Source organism: Panthera tigris, chromosome A3 (genome assembly GCF_018350195.1).
Source record: "Panthera tigris isolate Pti1 chromosome A3, P.tigris_Pti1_mat1.1, whole genome shotgun sequence".
NCBI lineage: Eukaryota > Metazoa > Chordata > Mammalia > Carnivora > Felidae > Panthera > Panthera tigris.
This window is the reverse complement of record NC_056662.1, coordinates 89,728,852-89,747,028: the sequence shown is the minus strand read 5'-3', so window position 1 is coordinate 89,747,028 and position 18,177 is coordinate 89,728,852.

The window sequence follows — 18,177 nt, the reverse complement described above, 5'->3', positions numbered from 1 at the left end:
GTTGACCCATTCGTTCTTTAGTAGGATGCTCTTAAAAAAAATTTTTTTTTTACATTTATTTATTTTTGAGAAACAAAGTGAGACAAAGCATGAGTGGGGGAGGGGCAGAGAGAGAAGGAGACACAGAATCCGAAGCAGGCTCCAGGCTCCAAGCAAGTGGTCCAGCACAGAACCTGATGTGGGGCTCGAACCCACGAACTGTGAGATCATGACCTGAGCCAAAGTCAGACGCTCAACCAACTGAGCCACCCAGGTGCCCCAGTAGGATGTTCTTTAACCTCCATGCATTTGGAGGTTTTCCAAACTTTTTCCTGTGGTTGATTTCAAGTTTCATAGCATTGTGATCTGAAAGCATGCATTGGTATGATTTCAATTCTTTTGTATTTATTGAGGGCTGTTTTGTGACCCAGTATGTGATCTATCTTGGAGAATGTTCCATGTGCACTCAAGAACAATGTATATTCTGCTGTTTTAGGATGAAAAGTTCCAAAAACTTTTGTCAAGTTCATCTGGTCCAGTGTATCATTCAGGGTCATTGTTTCTTTATTGATTTTCTGTCTAGATGATCTGTCCGTTGTTGTAAGTGGAGTATTAAATTCCCCTGCAATTACCACATTCTTAGCAATAAGATGCTTATGTTTGTGATTTGTTTGTTTTATATATTTGGATGTTCCAAATTTGGTGCATAAACATTTACAATTGTTAGCTCTTCTTGATGGGTAGACTCTATAATTATTATATAATGCCCTTCTTCATCTCGTTACAGTCTTTAGTTTAAAATCTAGTTTGTCTGATATAAGTATGGCTGCTCCAGCTTTCTTTTGGCTTCCAGTAGCATGATAAATGGTTCTCCACCCCCTAACTTTCAATATGAAGGTGTCCTCCAGTCTAAAATGGGTTTCTTGTAGACAGAAAATAGATAGGTCTTATTTTTTTAATCCATTCAGATACCCTATGTCCTTTGGAGCATTTAGTTTGTTTACATTCAGTGTTATTATTGAAAGATATGGGTTTAGAGTCATTGTGTTATCTGTAGGTTTCATGCTTGTAATGGGGTTGTCCACATGACAGGGATGTCCACTCTCACCACCATAGATGTCTCTGGTCCTTTGTGGTTTTTACAACACTCACAGAGTCCTCCTTAGGATCTCTTGTAGGGCTGTTTTAGTGGTGATGAATTCCATCAGTTTTTGTTTGTTTGGGAAAACCTTTGTCTCTCCTTCTATTCTGAATGACAGGCTTTCTGGATAAAGGATCCTTGGCTGCTTATTTTTCCTATTCATCACACTGAAAATTTCCTGGCACTCCTTTCTGGTCTGCCAAGTTTCAGTAGATAGGTCTGCCACTACCGTTATGTATCTACCCTTATAGGTTAAGTCCCGTTTATCCCTAGCTGCTTTCAGAATTCTCTCTTTATCTTTGTATTTTGCCAGTTTCACTAGGATATGTCATGCAGAAGATCAATTCAAGTTACGTCTGAAAGGAGTTCTCTGTGCCTCCTGGATTTCAGTGTCTGTTTCCTTCCCCAGATTGGAGAAATTCTCAGCTATGATTTGTTCAACCACACCTTTGGCCCCTTTCTCTTCTTCTTCTGGAACTCCTAGGATATGAATATTGTCCCGTTTCATTGAATAACTTAGTTCTCTAATTCTCCCCTCGTGATCCAGAATTTTCTTCTCTCTTTTTCTCAGCTTCATCTTTTTCCATAATTTTATCTTCTATTTCACCTATTCTCCCCTCCACCTCTTCAATTCCTGCTGTCACTGCCTCTAGTTTATTTTGCACCTCATTTACAACATTTCTTAGTTCATCATGGCTATTTTTTAGTTCCTTGATCTCTTCAGCAGTAGATTCTCTGCTGTCTTCTATGCTTTTTTTCAAGTCCAGCAATTAACCTTATGACTATTATTCTAAATTTGTGTTCAATTATATTGTTTATATCTGTTTTGACCAATTATTTAGCTGTCATTTCTTCCTGGAATTTTTTTGAGGCGAATTCTTCCGTTTCATCATTTTGGCTATTTTCTGTCCCTTAGTGTTTTAAAAGCTTGTTATGTGCCCTGCACCTGTGAGCACTACTATATTAAAGAGGGTTCATATACTGTCCAGGGGCTGGCCCTTCAGGAGGTGTTTTTTGGAGAGTGTTACTTGCACTCTGTTGTTGTGACTTTGATTACTTTATCTCCCTACTCGTAGTGATATTTTGAACCCTCCACTAGATGTGCTTTGATTTGTTTGTTGAAGTAGGCCTGGAAAGGAAAACAAACAAATAAACAAAAAACCCAAAATCAAAAAACCAGAAACACCAGCTGCAAGTAAACAACAGGGTGGAGGTGGTACTGATGGAAGAGGCCTTGTCCCATACAAAGAGAGAAATGACAGGGGCAGAGAAAAAGAAAAAAATAAAAACTGACCAGAGAAATTATTCAGCTTAATCCAGAGAGAGAGAAAGGAGAATAAGGAAGGAGGTGTGGAACAGGTATGAAGAGAATGGATTAAATAGGTCTGCTTAAAGAAACCAACAACCAGAGTAACCAGACTAGAGGAGGGAAGAGATAAGGAGAAAAGGAAGGAAGGCTATATCTGTATAATAAGAATTGTCTGAGAATTAAGCCAGGCAATGCAGCAGTGCTGGTCTGGAGAAGGGGCCGTGAGGTTCCTCAGCATCAATCCCACTCCAGTAGATAAGCAGTTACCAGCTGCAGAGGAGCGTGGTTTGGTGTAGGCCAATCCTGCCTCCACTGTGGGCCCTGCTGTCTGATCCCTGAGGCCCCACCTTGGTGATGGTGGGGAGAAAAATGATGACATCCCAGTGTCTCCTCTATGGACCAAGTGTTCCAAACCACTTTTTGAGCTGTCCTCACTATGCCACAGGCACAAACTAGGCAGTTTATCCCACTCTGCCGACTTCCATGCCCTGGCATTTGGTTAGGATTCAAACTCCTGCTCCACACCACCTAATATATGATTTCTGACTGGCAGGTGCAGGCAGGCTTTGTCCTGTCCCACAGCACTCCATGGAGGGGATCACTTTCTTCTACTGCGGACTGCACCTCTGAACTAGCCAACGAGCCCGGGGCTGGCTCCCCTTCTCCCCAGGTTCGTGATCCAGGCAGCTGGCCCCAGTCTGGAGAAAGCCCCTCAGTCAGAGATTGGATCTTTCTCTGTCCTGGTCTGACATTTTTCTCTTGTCCAGATACAGTCCTATGCTTCCCCAGCCTCTTTTTCTCTTCCTTTTGTCTCTCTGCAGAAGGGGATTCCTCCCCTCTGTTCGTTTTATCTCTCCTAGTTCTCAGTCATGCACCTATGGCCCGTCAGGTTGTCCCGGTGGGTCCCTGGAAGCAACTGTCTCTTTGCTTCCCAGACTCTCAGAGTTCAAAGTCCTTTAGCTTCAACACTGCTTTGTTTGAGAGATGAGGGAACATTGGATCCCCCTACTTCTCCACCATGTTGGCCCCTCCTCTGGTAGTTTCTTGATTACCAATCCAATTTTGTACCAGTAATTTGTTCAGATTTTCTATTTCTTCCTGATTGAGTTTTGGAAGATTGTATGTTTCTAGGAATTTATCCATTTCTTCTAGATTGTACAATTTGTTGGCATATAATTCTTCACAGTATTCTCTTATAATTCTTTGTATTTCTGTGGTGTCAATTATTATTTCTCCTCTTTCATTCTGATTTTGTTTGAGTCTGCCCCCCACCTCCAATGAGTCTAGTTAAAGGTTTATCAATTGTGTTGATCTTTTCAAAGAACCAGCTCCTAGTTTCATTGATCTGTTCTATTGTTTTTTAGTTTTTATTTTGTTTATTTCTGTCCTAATCTGTATTATTCCTTCCTTTTACTATTTTTGGGTTTTGTGTATTCTTTTTCTGCATCCTTTAGGTGTAAGGTTAAGTTGTTGGAGATTTTTCTTGCTTCTTGAGGTATAGGCCTGTATTGCTATAAACTTCCCTCTTAGAACAGCTTTTGCTGCATCCCAAAGATTTTGGATCATTGTTTTAATTTTCATTTGTCTCCATGTATTTTTTTTATTTCCTCTTTAATATTTTGGTTAACTCATTCATTGTTTAGTAGCATTTTATTTATTTTTTATTTTTGTAATGTTTATTTTTGAGAGAGAGAGAGAGAGCATAAGTGGTGAGGGGCAGGGAGAGAGAGAGACACAGAATCTGAAGCAGGCTCCAGGCTCTAAGCTGTCAGCACAGAGCCCAATGCGAGGCTCAAACTCATGAACTGTGCAATCATGACCTGAGCCGAAGTCAGACGCTTAACCGACTGGGCCACCCAGGCACCCCTAGTAGTATTTTGTTTAACCTCCAATTTATTTTTGCTCTTTCCAGATTTTTTTCTTGTGGTTGACTTCTAGTTTCATAGCGTGTGGTCAGAAAAGATGCATGGTACAACCTCAGTCTTTTTGAATTTGTTGAGTCTTGTTTTATGGCCTAACTTGCAATCTGTTCGGGAGGATATTCCATACACATGTGAAAAGAATGTGTAATCAGAATGTTTTGAACGTCTGTTAAATCCTTCTGGTCCAATGTGTCATTCAGAGACAATGTTTCCTTTTTGATTTTCTGTTTAGATGATCTATCCACTGATGTATGTGGGGTGTTAAAGTCTCCCTACTATTATTATATTACTATAAATTACTTCCTTTATGTTTGTCTTTAACTGCTTTATGTATTTGTGTGCTTTCATATTGGGTGCATAAATATTTATAATTGTTATATCTTCTCATTGGATTGTTCCCTTTATGATTATGTAGTGTGTTCCTTTATCCCTTATTACAGTCTTTGTTTTAAAGTCTACTTTGTCCAACATAAGTATTGCTCTCCAGGTTTTCTTTTCACTTCCATTTGCATGATAAATGCTTTTCTATCCTTTCATTTAAAAAAAATGTTTATTTTTGGGAGAGAGAGAAAGTGCACATGCACCCACATGAGCAGGGGAGACAGGATTCTAAATGGGCTCTGCACTGACAGCAGGGAGCTCCATGTGGGGCTCGACTTTGTGAACCAAGACACGACATCATGACTTGAGCCGAAGTTGGGTGCTTGACCGACTGAGCCGACCAGGTGCTCCCCACTACTTCACTTTTAATCAGTATGTGTCTTTCAGTCTGAAGTGAGTCTCAGGTCGGCAGCCAGCATATAGGTGTGTCTTGCTTTTTATCCATTCTGTCATCCTATGTCTTTTGATTGGAGTGTTTAGTCCATTTACACTTGAAGTAATTATTGATAAGAATGTATTTATTGCCATTTTATTTATTCTTTTAAGTTTATTTATTTTGAGAGCGAGAGAGTGGGGGAGGAGCAGACACAGAGAGACAGAGAGACAGAGAGAGAGAATCCCAAGCAGTCTGCAGGCTATCAGCACAGAGCCTGATGCGGGGCTGGAGCTCATGAACTGTGAGATCATAACCTGAGCTGAAGTCGGATGCTTACCCAATGGGCCACCCAGGCACCCTGCCATTTTGTTTCTTGTTTAATGGTTGTTTTTGTAGTTCTTCTCTGTTCCCGTCTTCTCTTGCCCTTCTCTCACAGTTAGTAATATACTCAGATTCCTTTATCTTAATTGTTTGCATATCTATCACTGGTTTTTGCTACAGAAAGCAATTTTTATAACAAAAACAAAACTACAAAAGTCACAATCCACTTGGCCAACTGAAAGTTACTCTATCCCAAACATTTTGGCAAATACTAAATAGTCACATCTTAGACACCACACCAAAAACAGTGCTCTGGCATTATTAAAAATAAAACAAGTGCCCTGAGTTAGAGGCATCAGAAAGTAGCAGCTTCACCGAGACAGGAGGAGTTTAAAGGAGGACGTTGTCTAGAGAAAGGTTTGGTAGATTTATTTACTTATTTATTATTCATTCATTCATTCATTCATTCATTCATTCATTTTAGGGAGAGCGCAAGCAGGGGAGGGGCAGAGAGAAAGGGACAGAGGATCCGAAGTGGGCTCTGTGCTGACAGGCTGAGTGCAGCGAGCTGATGTAGGGGCTCAAACTCACGAACCGTGAGATCATGACCTGCGTTGAAGTCAGAAGCTCAACCGACTGAGCCACCCAGGCACCCCTGGTTTGGTAGATTTATAAACAAGGTTAGGTAGGGAAAGTCTTCTCCACACACATCATTAACCTGTAAGCATGTTATTAACTCGTGAAACAAAGGAAGAAAACTTTATAAACAAGCTATTATCCTCCTTTTATTTAACAGATAACTGTTGGAAGAAGAAAAATACTTTGGGTGGAAGTGGAAAGTTCTGATGCCTTGAAATTGTTTTAGTACTTTTTCTAATACTTCAGGCATTGACTAGAGGAACTGAAAATACAAAATACCTTAAACTGTTCAGTCTGCATCCCACATCTTCCCCTGTTCTCAGAGCTGAAGCATACAAACAACGCAAACTAATGATCATACATTTATGCACAAGCCGCCTGCCCCACCCTGTACAAACCAACTGAGCTATTTTCTGAATCAAATTTGCACAACTCTGAAGAAAAAACTTCAAAGAACAGGATGTTTTTCATGGCAGGCTTTTTAGGAGCTAATGTTGACTTTGCCCTGTTTTAGGCTTTTTCAGTGTTTATTTTGCTTTCTCTGGTAGCTAACAGTTTGGTAATGAGCTCATCATCTGGTATAGGAAGGTCAGACTTTTACATCTTCAGTCTCCCCTTCCTTTGGTTAAATGCCTGAAGCTGGTAATCTATTGTTGCTGCAGAGGGGAGAAGTATTTCTGGCTCATTAAAGTAAATCCTCGTGGTGGGGCGCCTGGGTGGCTCAGTCATTTGAACGTCTGACTCTTGATATCAGCTCAAGTCATGATCTCATGGTTTGTGGGTTTGAGGCCCACATCAGGCTCTGTGCTGACAGCAGAGACTCTATTTGGGATTCTGTCTCTGCCCCTCCCTGGCTCTTGTGCTCTCTCTCTTTCAAAAATAAATGAATAAACTTAAAAAAATACATCCTCATGGTTGGAGGATCAGCTGATTTTCTTGCTACAATACGTGAAAAAGAGAACTGAATTCCCCTGAAGAAGTCTAGATCAAGATGAGTGACTTTATCAATATCGTGTCCGTAAAGACATAACTCAATTTTAATTGCAAAATTTAAAAAGTTGTGTAGTTGTAAGTCAGGTTGTCATTAAGTTAAATCCACTACATTTCACTTTGATAGCCCTTGTAAATGTAAGCTGGGGCACCTGGGTGGTTCGGTTGGTTAAGTGTCCAACTTTGGCTCAGGTCATGATCTCACAGTTTGTGGGTTCAAGCCCCATGTTGGGCTCTGTGCTGACAGTGTGGAGCCTGCTTCGGATTCTGTGTCTCCTTCTCTCTCTGCTTTTCCCCTGCTGGTATTCTGTCTGTCTGTCTGTCTCTCTCTCAAAAATAAATAAACATTAAACAATTTTTTAAAAAGTAACGTAACTCACTGTGCTAGGATCTTGAAACATGAGCCATTCAGCAAGCAGGACTCTCTTCCTGCCCCTTTCTGATCCTCTGATTTGAGCTTCTGAAATGAGCCCATAATGTAGACACAGAAGCTAATTTTCTTGTCTAAAAGCAGGAAGGAAATGAATAAATATTTCTCAAAGGAAAAAAAAGAACATTTCAACCTGACACCTTTCTTCTGACCCATTTAATAGCTGGTTCTCTGTGATCTTGGGGTAGATCTCATTACGGAACATGATTAAACACTGGGCTTTAAACATGACTAGTTTCATTGTCCATCCTCCTGCTTCACTGTCAGTTTAAGAATGCAAGTCCTATGTGGGCAGGTTTTCATAGTCGGTGAGAAAATTTTATTTTATTCTGGCTAAAGTTAATCATATTATTTTCTAAAGTGAGCCTTCACGTGTATTGCTATTTAAAAATCCCAGTCAACTCGAAAGTGAAGTTTTAAGGATGCCAATGATTTGGGGACACGTGGGTGGCTCAGCTGGTTAAGCGTTGGACTTTTGAATTCAGCTCAAGTCATGATCTCCTGGTTTATGAGATCGAGGCCCGCGTTGTGCTCTGCACTACAGGATTCGCTCTCTCCTTCTCTCTCTTCCCCTCCCCTGTTCTCTTTCTCTCTCAAAAATAAATAAGCAAACTAAAAAAAATGTTAAAGATGCCTGCAATTAAAAAATCTGCCCTTTGAAAAGCAATATGCTGAGTGTCCCTGTGTGATAGTTACTGCCACACTGTATTCCAGTTATTGGCCAGCCTAGGGAAGTGTGAGCTGAATACTGCTACTCTTGCCACAAAGCCTCCAGATGAAGCAGAATCAGGGTGGTTGAGAAGTAGACAAGGAGTGTTTGCATATAAATGTGTCTATACAGCAAGAGAACATCTGATCTACTGTGTCAGTTTGGTGGAGAGAAAAGGTCAACTGATGTCAGATTTTAGTAAAAATCAACAGGTTGATTGTCCAAACGTTTCCAGATTCCAGTTGGTTATTTGGGATCAGATAGACATGCCAGCATAATCATGATGAACTGACTGGGATCTTGACTGCGTTTAAGGAAACATACAAATGTTTGGTACCGGTGTAAGGATTTTCTCATTTACTCCTTTGCTCCAGAAGGGCGGCATTTTATTTTGTTCGTGATTTCCCCTAAGTGGATGAAGGTAAGATTGAACAAACTAGCATAGGTCAATTTATTAAGATACCCAATGTAACATTCTGACATGGTCTAATTTCCAGTAGACACTGTATCTAAATAAGAGAGCCGAAGTCTTCTGCACCCCCATGATGCTATCCTTTTTGGTTTAGAAATAACGCTTAAAAGGTAGAGTCCAGCTTTTTTGTCCTATACGGATGCTGCCAAAAGAAAAAAGGTTTCTCAGATTTCAGCTGACAGCGTTGTAAATTGGCGGCTGGCAGGCGTTCAGTGTAAAACCTCATCTTAGCAAGAGAAGCTCGATTAGAGTCCAAAGTAGCAATGTTTTTTTTCTGCTGTCTGTCGCGTGTATGCTCCCGGGAAGGGCCTGACTCTCTCACAAATCGTGTGACCCAGACGCACTCACAAGGTGTTGCGTAAGCGCATTTTGTGACAGGCAATAAACTCTCGAGAGTTCTTAAGGCCTTGCTCCTTGTCCTTCTGAGGACCTCTACCATTTGATGAAGAAAAGCTCTTGCCATTTGAAAGCATCTTGAGAGGAACAGAAAGGGTAAGGATGCTAAATTCTTACTGATTCCCATAGAGAATCACCAGTTGGCTCGATATTCTAAAGGCCTCCCCCTCCCCCCCATTTGGAAACCCCAGTCGTCCACAGCCTCTGTTCTTGTTGCATACATGTGTCTGTGTGTTCAAGCAATAAAATCATGGTGTAACTAGAAAAACAAAGTAGCTGAGAAAGGATGATGCAGAAAAGCCTACTATGTGAGGCCATAAAAATATATACTGTGGGGGCGCCTGGGTGGCTCAGTCGGTTGAGCGCCGACTTCGGCTCAGGTCACGATCTCGCGGTCCGTGAGTTTGAGCCCCGCATCGGGCCCCTGTGCTGACAGCTCAGAGCCCGGAGCCTGTTTCAGGTTCTGTGTCTCCCTTTCTCTGACCCTCCCCCATTCATGCTCTGTCTCTCTCTGTCTCAAAAATGAATAAAAACGTAAAAAAAAAAAAATTAAAAAAAAAATATATATACTGTGGCACTGTCCCCCCATCCTGTCTCCTGAAGAGAGAGCTGCCTGTAACCATCACAGTTGTGGGGAGAAATAATTCCAGTTTTGTTTTTTTTGTGCTTTTTTTTTTTTTTTTAACAAAGTTTTAAAAGTGGTAGTAAATATCCATCTTAACGCCTTTGGCATTTTTGTCCAAACAGACTTTGATAGAGAAAGTGGGACTGTAACCCTTTTCACTTTCTTTCTCCCAGGGCAGATTCATCTTTAGTTTCCTCTGTGACAAATGGTGTTTCTGCTTCAGCTGCAGAAGGATTCCTTCATTCTTCCCCTCACAGGGAGAGCTTTATAAGTCCCTGCGGTGGGAGGGGGTTCCTCATCATCAAACTCATGGTTAAGGTCCGTGCCCAGAACCTACCCCTGCCTCTCCTGACTCGGCTCCTCTGTGTAACTGCTGCCTGTGTCCCCCTGGGCTCGCGCACCATTGTTTGGGGCTTGGGGGTTTGGTACATTTTACTCTGGTGTCAGGCCTGTTTGCCTGGTGCTGGGAGCCCGCCTTCAGCCTCAGCCAGCTGGGTTTAGTCACAGTTTTTCTATATTTTTGGCCGACGTCTGTTAATTTGTGACCCAAACTGGCTAGGTCTTCTGTCTGAGGATTCTTTTTTTTTTTTTTTTTTTTTAATGTTTATTTATTTTTGAGACAGAGAGAGACACAGCATGAGCAGGGAAGGGGCAGACAGAGAGGGAGACACAGAATGTGAAGCAGGCTCCAGGCTCTGAGCTGTCAGCACAGAGCCCGACGCGGGGCTCGAACTAACGAACTGTGAGATCATGACCTGAGCCGAAGTCGGACGCTTAACTGACTGAGCCACCCAGGCGCGCCTGTCTGAGGATTCTTTAGAGTCATTCTCCATCCTTGTTATGCCTCCTCTTTGATACATCTCCATCCGGATTTCTTTATTGAATTCATTGACTTTCTTTTATTGCTTCTTCCTTCTTTGTTGAGGTGGAAGGTTACTGAAATCGTCTGGTGTTGCACCCCCTGAACTTTCGGCTTTTGAAGCCGCGACTTTGGGGTTTGAATATCATGAATTCACCGAAGCAACGAGCTCCTTTTTCCCTTCGGGAGGCTTATTTATTCTTGGGAACCGCCATAACTTCTTTTGGGTTTGCTAACAGATTTGACCTCTGGTTTGCCTTCTCTGGAATGGGAAAGATTGTTATCAGGCACAGTACACTTCTTTGGCTGAGCGTTGTCCTCAGATGTCCCCTGGAGGCTCAAACCCTGACCTGACAGTTTCTATTAGCAGTTGTGACATTTCCCCAATCACTGATTATACTGCCTTTATGATTCTCTCTGAGAACTTTCCATTGACTGCTTATTGCTCGTTAATCAATCTCTGCACGTCTTCAGTGATTCTCCAGTTCTCACCATCCTTCTTGCATCCGTCTCTTGTATTTTCTGCAAGATGTTGGAAATAGGAGGATGGTAATATTCACGCAGCTCATGGTAGAATTTCTCAGAATTGATGAGGATTCTTCTTTGTCCTCTGCCGTTGGCGACGCTTTTGAGCTTGTTGGTGTGCCTTTTCTCCAGCTACTTTTAAAAACATTCCTGTCGGCGTCGTTTTCTCAAAACATTGCTGTGCTCTGCCAGTCCTTTTACAGTCTTGCTCAAATCATCTTTTACTTGACTTAAGTTTCTTCCAGCAAGTATGTGTCTTCTGTGCATCGTGGAAGTGCAATTTCCACGCCCGTGCAGGTCTTGAACATAGCCTGCTAACTCTACAGTGATCTGTGAGATCAAGTTCTGGCAGTTGGGTTAGTGCTGCCCAGCGTGACCACTCAGTATGCTCACAGGGTGTAAACATGATGTATGCCTGCATTCTTCTTCCTCCTTCGACTTCTTTTGTGTTGGTATTTGTTCAAAAGATCCTGAGTTGCTCTCTATAGCTGAGGTTAATCTCTGTCCCTTCCCTGACAAATGTGATGTGTTTCTCAAGAATACCAGTTTCCCACTGTGTGTGGTTTTCTGAGTCAAACTGATCCCTCGGTCCCCCTCTCCAGGTGCAGGGGGTGAGAAGGGGTGCTCCCGGGGGGACAACTATGGTGGGTCCCTCCCTGGCCACACCCATCCCACCCCCTCCTCGTGCATCATGTAGCTGCTCCCTTCCGGGTATCCTCAGCCCCCTGCCCCCTCACTCCTCACCTGCACACCAGCCCTGCACCTTGTGTGCTTTAATTTGTAAATGACCAGGAAGCAGACTTGGACAAATGGAAAATGTAACCTTGTTCTTGAATAGAAGGACTCAACTGTATAAACATGTCAGTTTTTTTTTTTTTTATTTACTTGTTTTGAGAGTAAGAAAGCACACATGGGTGGGGGAGGTGCAGAGAGGGAGGGAGGGAGGGAGGGAGGGAGGGAGAGAGAGAGAGAGAGAGAGAGAGAGAGAGAGAGAGAGAGAGAGAGAGAGAGAGAGAGAATCCAAAGCAGTTCTCTGAACTTTTCAGTGCAGAGCCCAGAGCAGGGCTCAATCTAATGAACTGTGAGATCATGACCTGAGCCAAAATCAAGAGTCGGTCGCTTAACCAACTGAGCCACCCAGGCGTCCCAAAAACATCAGTTCTAAGTAACTTATAAATTTAATGTGAGTCAAATACAAGTATCAACAAGTATTTTTGTTTCCTGGCACTAGGCGAGTTCATTCCAAAGTTCATAAAGAACAATAAACATGCAAGAACAGCTAGGAAACTCCCGAAAAGAAGAGCAATGAGGGTACACTAGCTGTTGACTAGCACCTAGATGTTAAAATATTAATATTAAATATTACTATTCAAATATACTCAAAATATAACCGCCCGGCTGTGTGGACCTGGTCACAGGTGCACAGCACCTGGCACAGCAGCTGCCAAGAGCAAGGTGTCGAGTGCCAGCTGTGGAGTGAGTGGCTCTGAGATGTGGGGCAGCAGCTTTCGCTCTGGGTTCCAAATGCGAACATGCCGAAGAGTCGAAACGTCTTTGCAGAAATATGTCTCCAGGTGATTAGGACAAAGTTTATTTCCAGGACTCTCCCTTCTTGGTGGAATGAGCCTTGGAGGTATCAGCTCTCATCTGACCTCGTTCAGAATATTTCTGTTCCCAGAGACCTTTGATTGCTGATTCAGAACCAGTTATTCTGTGTCCTTTAACTGGGAACTCGTGGTATTCCCAGGAGGCACTTCAGTGCCATATTCTCATGGTCTTGTATGGCCTCATGCCTCTTCCTGTGTATTCCTTCACCTTAAATAGCCATTTGTGGATCTACTGTGGTTATTCTGTTCTCTGTACATCATCATGCTTTCAGCCTAGATGCTATTTGGTTCATTATCTAGTCATCTTGATTTTGTTGAGTAGCTGGGATATTCTTTTTAATCTTTTTTGGAAATAGACTGCAATCACTGTCTACCCTTTTATATTGCTTGCAAACGACTCATCACTAGCCTGAATTCTTAATGTTTGTTGTTCTTTGTGCAGTGAAAGTTTTTCTTTGGTTTCAGATAACTTGCCTCACTGTTCATTCATACTTTTTGAGTAAAATTTTGCTGATCTTTTTGTTCTTGTTGATAATTTATTTGGAGTAATTTTATAGTTTACGTAAATATTTTAATAGATTTTAAAAGGAATGAACTCTCGGTGGTATTACTTGGACTACCATTAGTCTGAAAGCCCCTTCATATTTAAGGAGCCCCTGGGAGGCACTGAGGAGATCATGGGGTAATGAAAGGCCCCACGTGGACTACAGTGGCCCAGAGATGTGAGCTGAGCCCGATTCCACAGCACTCTGTGACAAGGTCAGGATGCTGCACTTTATCCTGAGAGCTGTACCAAACGGGGAGCATTGAAGAGTATTACAGGGAGATAGTATCATCTGATTTGGTTTTTAGGAAGATTATCTGGGTAAGATTGGGTTTGGTGAGGTGGGCAGAGAGATGAAATGGAGGCTAGACAGCAGGCTTTCAAAGATCAACACTTGTTAAAAAGCGTGAGAGCACAAATCTTCCCATAGAGCCACCTTGTTGCAAGCTGTGCCTCTTGTGCCCGCAGACCCCCAGGCTGCTGGCCATGCCTTAAATTCTGCTCAGGGGTAGGTTCCTGCCAGTGAGAACACTGTGTATCCGTTGGGTACATGGCTCCTAAGGCGCAGAAGAAGCAGGGGTATGGTTGGATAGGGCACAGGCTTTGGTGTCAGACACACCTGGGTTAGAGTCCGGGTTTTGCTACTTCCTAGCTGGATGGTCTTGGGCAAGACACTTAATCTTCTGAAAGGTCTCATGTTTAGACCAAGTAATGAGGCCCTCTTCCCTGGGTCACCAGCTTTAGAAGGCCCTGCTGTGGTCCTCTTCCAGCATGCCCTTGCCTGTGGTGGAGAGGAGTCTATGCCAATGATCAAATGCCCAGGTGGTAGTCCATATGAATGGTGCCTCCCAGACTTGTGCAGTGCACACCCTGTGCAACTGCAATGTGTGAGCTGCTAATAATATTGGCAAGGAGGAGCAGGATTGAAGATACTGAGGAGGTAAAATCCAGACTTGGTAGGTGTCAGGATATGACCAGGAGAATGATGGGACCATCAACAGCCAAAGGAAAATATGGCAGAGAGTTGAGACTCAGTTTTTAGTGTGTTAAGGCATTGGCCCTGCAAAACAGCTACCCAAAGCTACCCAACAGCCTGAACTCATGAGGGAGGTCAGAGCTAGACACGGTTTCGGAAATCATCAGATTGTTGTCACAGTTGAGGCCTGGCGGCTTTATGAGGGCTCAGAAGTAAAGCCTATAGGCCATAGGAAGGACTGAGATGATCCTCTTGGGAGTGTCTCTATTTATCTTATATTGTTTTGTTTTATTTTATTTTATTTTAATTGCAATAAACATACAGTGTTAAATTGGTTTCAGGTGTACAGTGTAGTGATTCAGCAATTCTGTTGCTCATTACTCATCAAGATAAGGTACTCTTTTTTTTTTTAATTTTTTTAACGTTATTTTTATTTTTGAGACAGAGAGAGCATGAACAGGGGAGGGGCAGAGAGAGAGGGAGACACAGAATCTGAAACAGGCTCCAGGCTCTGAGCTGTCAACACAGAGCCCGACGCGGGGCTCGAACTCACGGACCGTGAGATCATGACCTGAGCCAAAGTCGGACGCTTAACCGACCAAGCCACACAGGCGCCCCAAGATAAGGTGCTCTTAATCCCCTTCATCTATTTCAACCATTCCCGTTCCCACCCACCTCCCCTCTGGTAAACATCTCTTTGTTCTCTATGGCTAAGAGCCATTTTGTTTGTCTCTTTTATATTCCTTTGCTCATTTTATTTCTTAAATTCCATTTATGAGTGAAATCATGTGGTATTTATCTTCTTCTGCATTAATTCGCTTAGTATTATACTCTGTAGATCTATCCCTGTTGTTGCAAATGGCAAGATTTCATCCTTTTTTATGGCTTAATAATATTCCTCTGTGTGTGTGTATAAAGATGTGATATGTATGCACACACACAGATATATATCACATCTTTTTAATCCATTCTTCTGTTGATGGACACAATCTACTTCTGTAATTTGGCTATTGTAAATTATGCTGCAATAAACATAGGGGTGCATATATACCCTTTCAGATTAGTATTTTTGTATTTAGTAGTGTGATTACTGGATCATATGGCAGCTTTATTTTTAATCTCTTGAGGAACCTCCAAACTGTTTTCCAGAGTGCCTGCACCAGTTTTCATTCCCACCAACAGTGCATGAGGGTTCCTTTTTCTCCACATCCTCACCAATGCCTGTTGTTTCTTGTGTTTTTTATTTTATCCATTCTGATAGATGTGAAGTGATAGCTCATTGTGGTTTTGATTTTCATATCCCTGATGATGAGTGATGTTGAACATCTTTTCATGTGTCTGTTGGCCATCTGGATGTCTTCTTTGGACAATTGTCTGTTTATGTCTTTTGCTCATTTTTTTTTTTAAGTAGGCTTCACACCCAGCATGGGGCCCAGTGCAGGGCTTGAACTCACCATGCTGAGATCAAGAGTCGGCTGCTTAACCAACTGAGCCACCCAAGCACCTCTTCTGCCCATTTTTAAATTGGATTATTGGTTTTTTGGTATTGAGCTGTATCAGTTCTTTATATATTTTGGATACTAACTCCTTATGGGATATATCATTTGCAAGTATCTTGTCCCGTTCAGTAGGTTGCTTTTTAGTTTTGTTTATTGTGCAGCTTCTTGTGATTCTTCACTGTGCAGAAGCTTTTTATTTTGATGTAGTGCCAATAGTCTATTTTTGCTTTTATTTCCCTTGCCTTAGGAGACCTATCTAGAAAAATGCTGATATGACCAGTGTCAGATAAGTTACTACCTGTACTCTCTTCTAGGACTTTCATGGTTTCAGATCTCACATTTAGATCCTTAATCCATCTTGAGTTTATTTGTTGTGTATGGTGTAAGAAAGTGGTCCAGTTTCATTCTTCTGCATGTAGCTGTCCAGTTTTCCCAACATCATTTGTTGAAGATACTTTTTCCCATTGTATATTCATTCCTGCTTTGTCAAAGATTAATTGACCATATAATCTTAGGTTTATATATGGATTTTCTATTGTATTCCATTGATCTATGTGTCTATTTTTACACCAGTACCATACTGTTTTGATTATTTCAGCTTTGTGATACAGTTGAAATCAGGATTGTGATACCTCATTTTGTTTTTCTTTTTCAAGATTGCTTTGGCTACTTGGGGTATTTTGTGGTTCCATACAAATTTTAGGATTATTTGTTCTAATTTTGTGAAAAATGCTGTTGGTATTTTGATAGGGATTGCATTAAATCTGAAAATTTGGGTAGTATGGACATTTTAACAATATCTGTTCTCCCAATCCATGAATATGGAATGCCTTTCCATTTGTTTGCATCATCTTCAGTTTCTTTCATCAACGTTTTATAATTTTCAGAGTACAGGTCTTTCACCTCCTTGGTTAAGTTTATTCCTAGGTATTTTATTGTTTTTTGGTACAATTATAAATGGAATTGTTTTCTTCATTTCTCTTTCTGCTGCTTCATTATTAGTGTATTGAAATGCAATGGATTTCTGTATATTGGTTTTGTATCCTGTGACCATACTGAATTCACTGATCAGTTCTAGTAGTTTTTGGTGGAGTCATTAGGGTTTTCTATACATAGGCTCATGTCATCTGCAACAGTGAGAGATTTACTTCTTCCTTACCAATTTGGATGCCTTTTCTTTCTTAATGTTGTCTAATCATTGTGGTTAGGACTTCTAGTACTATGTTGAATAAAAGTGGTGAGGGTGGACACCTTGTCTTGTTCCTGACCTTAGGGGGAAAAGCTCTCAGATTTTCACCATTGAGAATGATGTCTGCATATGGCCTTTATTATGTTGAGGTATGTTCCCTCTAGACCTAGTTTGCAGAGGGTTTTTTTTTTTTTAATCATGAATGGATGTTGTACACTGTTGAATGCTTTTTCTTTCTTTTTTAAAAAAATATCCCTGTGTCAATGCTTGACACACATAAATCTTGTGGGTTTTTTTTTTTTTTTTAAAACAAAATGTTTATTTTTGAGAGATAGCCAGCAGGGAAGGGGCAGAGAGAGGGGGACAGAGGATCCAAAGCTGGTTCAGTGCTGTGGGACTTGAACTCACAAACCATGAGATCGTGACCTAAGCTGAAGTCAGACACTCAACCAACTGAGCCACTCAGGTGCCCCTGTTGAATGCTTTTCTGCATCAGTTGAAACGATCATATGGTTTTTATTTCTTCTCTTGTTGACATATATCACATTCATTGTTTTGCAAATATTGAATCACCACCCTTGCATCCTGGGAATAAATCCCACTTGATCGTGGTGTACAATTTTTTTAATGTATTGTTGGTTTTAGCTTGCTAATATTTTGTTAAGGATTTTTGCATCCATGTTCATCAGAAATATTGGCCTGTGTTTTTGTTGTTGTTTTTGTAGTGTCTTTCTCTGGTTTTGGTATCAGGGTAATGCTGGCCTCAAAGAATGAATTTGGAAGCTTTCCTTCTGGAGTATCTACTTTAGGTAATTACCCTTTGACCTCACCACAGTGATCCCCTTGTTTTATACAAGCTGTGTGTTAAGGTCCAGATAGGGCACAGAATAGCTGTGTAGTGTGTGGACTGTCCATCTGCCCAATCCCCACTGTCAGTAAGTTACCCTGAATAAACTCTGTGTAAATGGTATGGAGGGGCTTGCTTTGTTTTTTGAGTGCCTTCTTAGTCTGGAGGATAGTTTACTGACCCTCCTCCACCTTCTGACAGCAACTCTAAATGATGTGGTTCTGCAATACTGATGCTTAAAGATATATTAAGTGAAAAAAGATTACAACAGTATTATTGCATTATTCTTTCAAAATATATGTATATATATGTATATTTACATACTCAGAAGATGTTTGCAACCAATGTGTGGTTTTCTTACAGTGGGATTTCAGGTAATTTTTAGAAACTTCTGTCTTCTAATTGTATAAGAAGAGATGAAAGCATAATTATACTTACCCT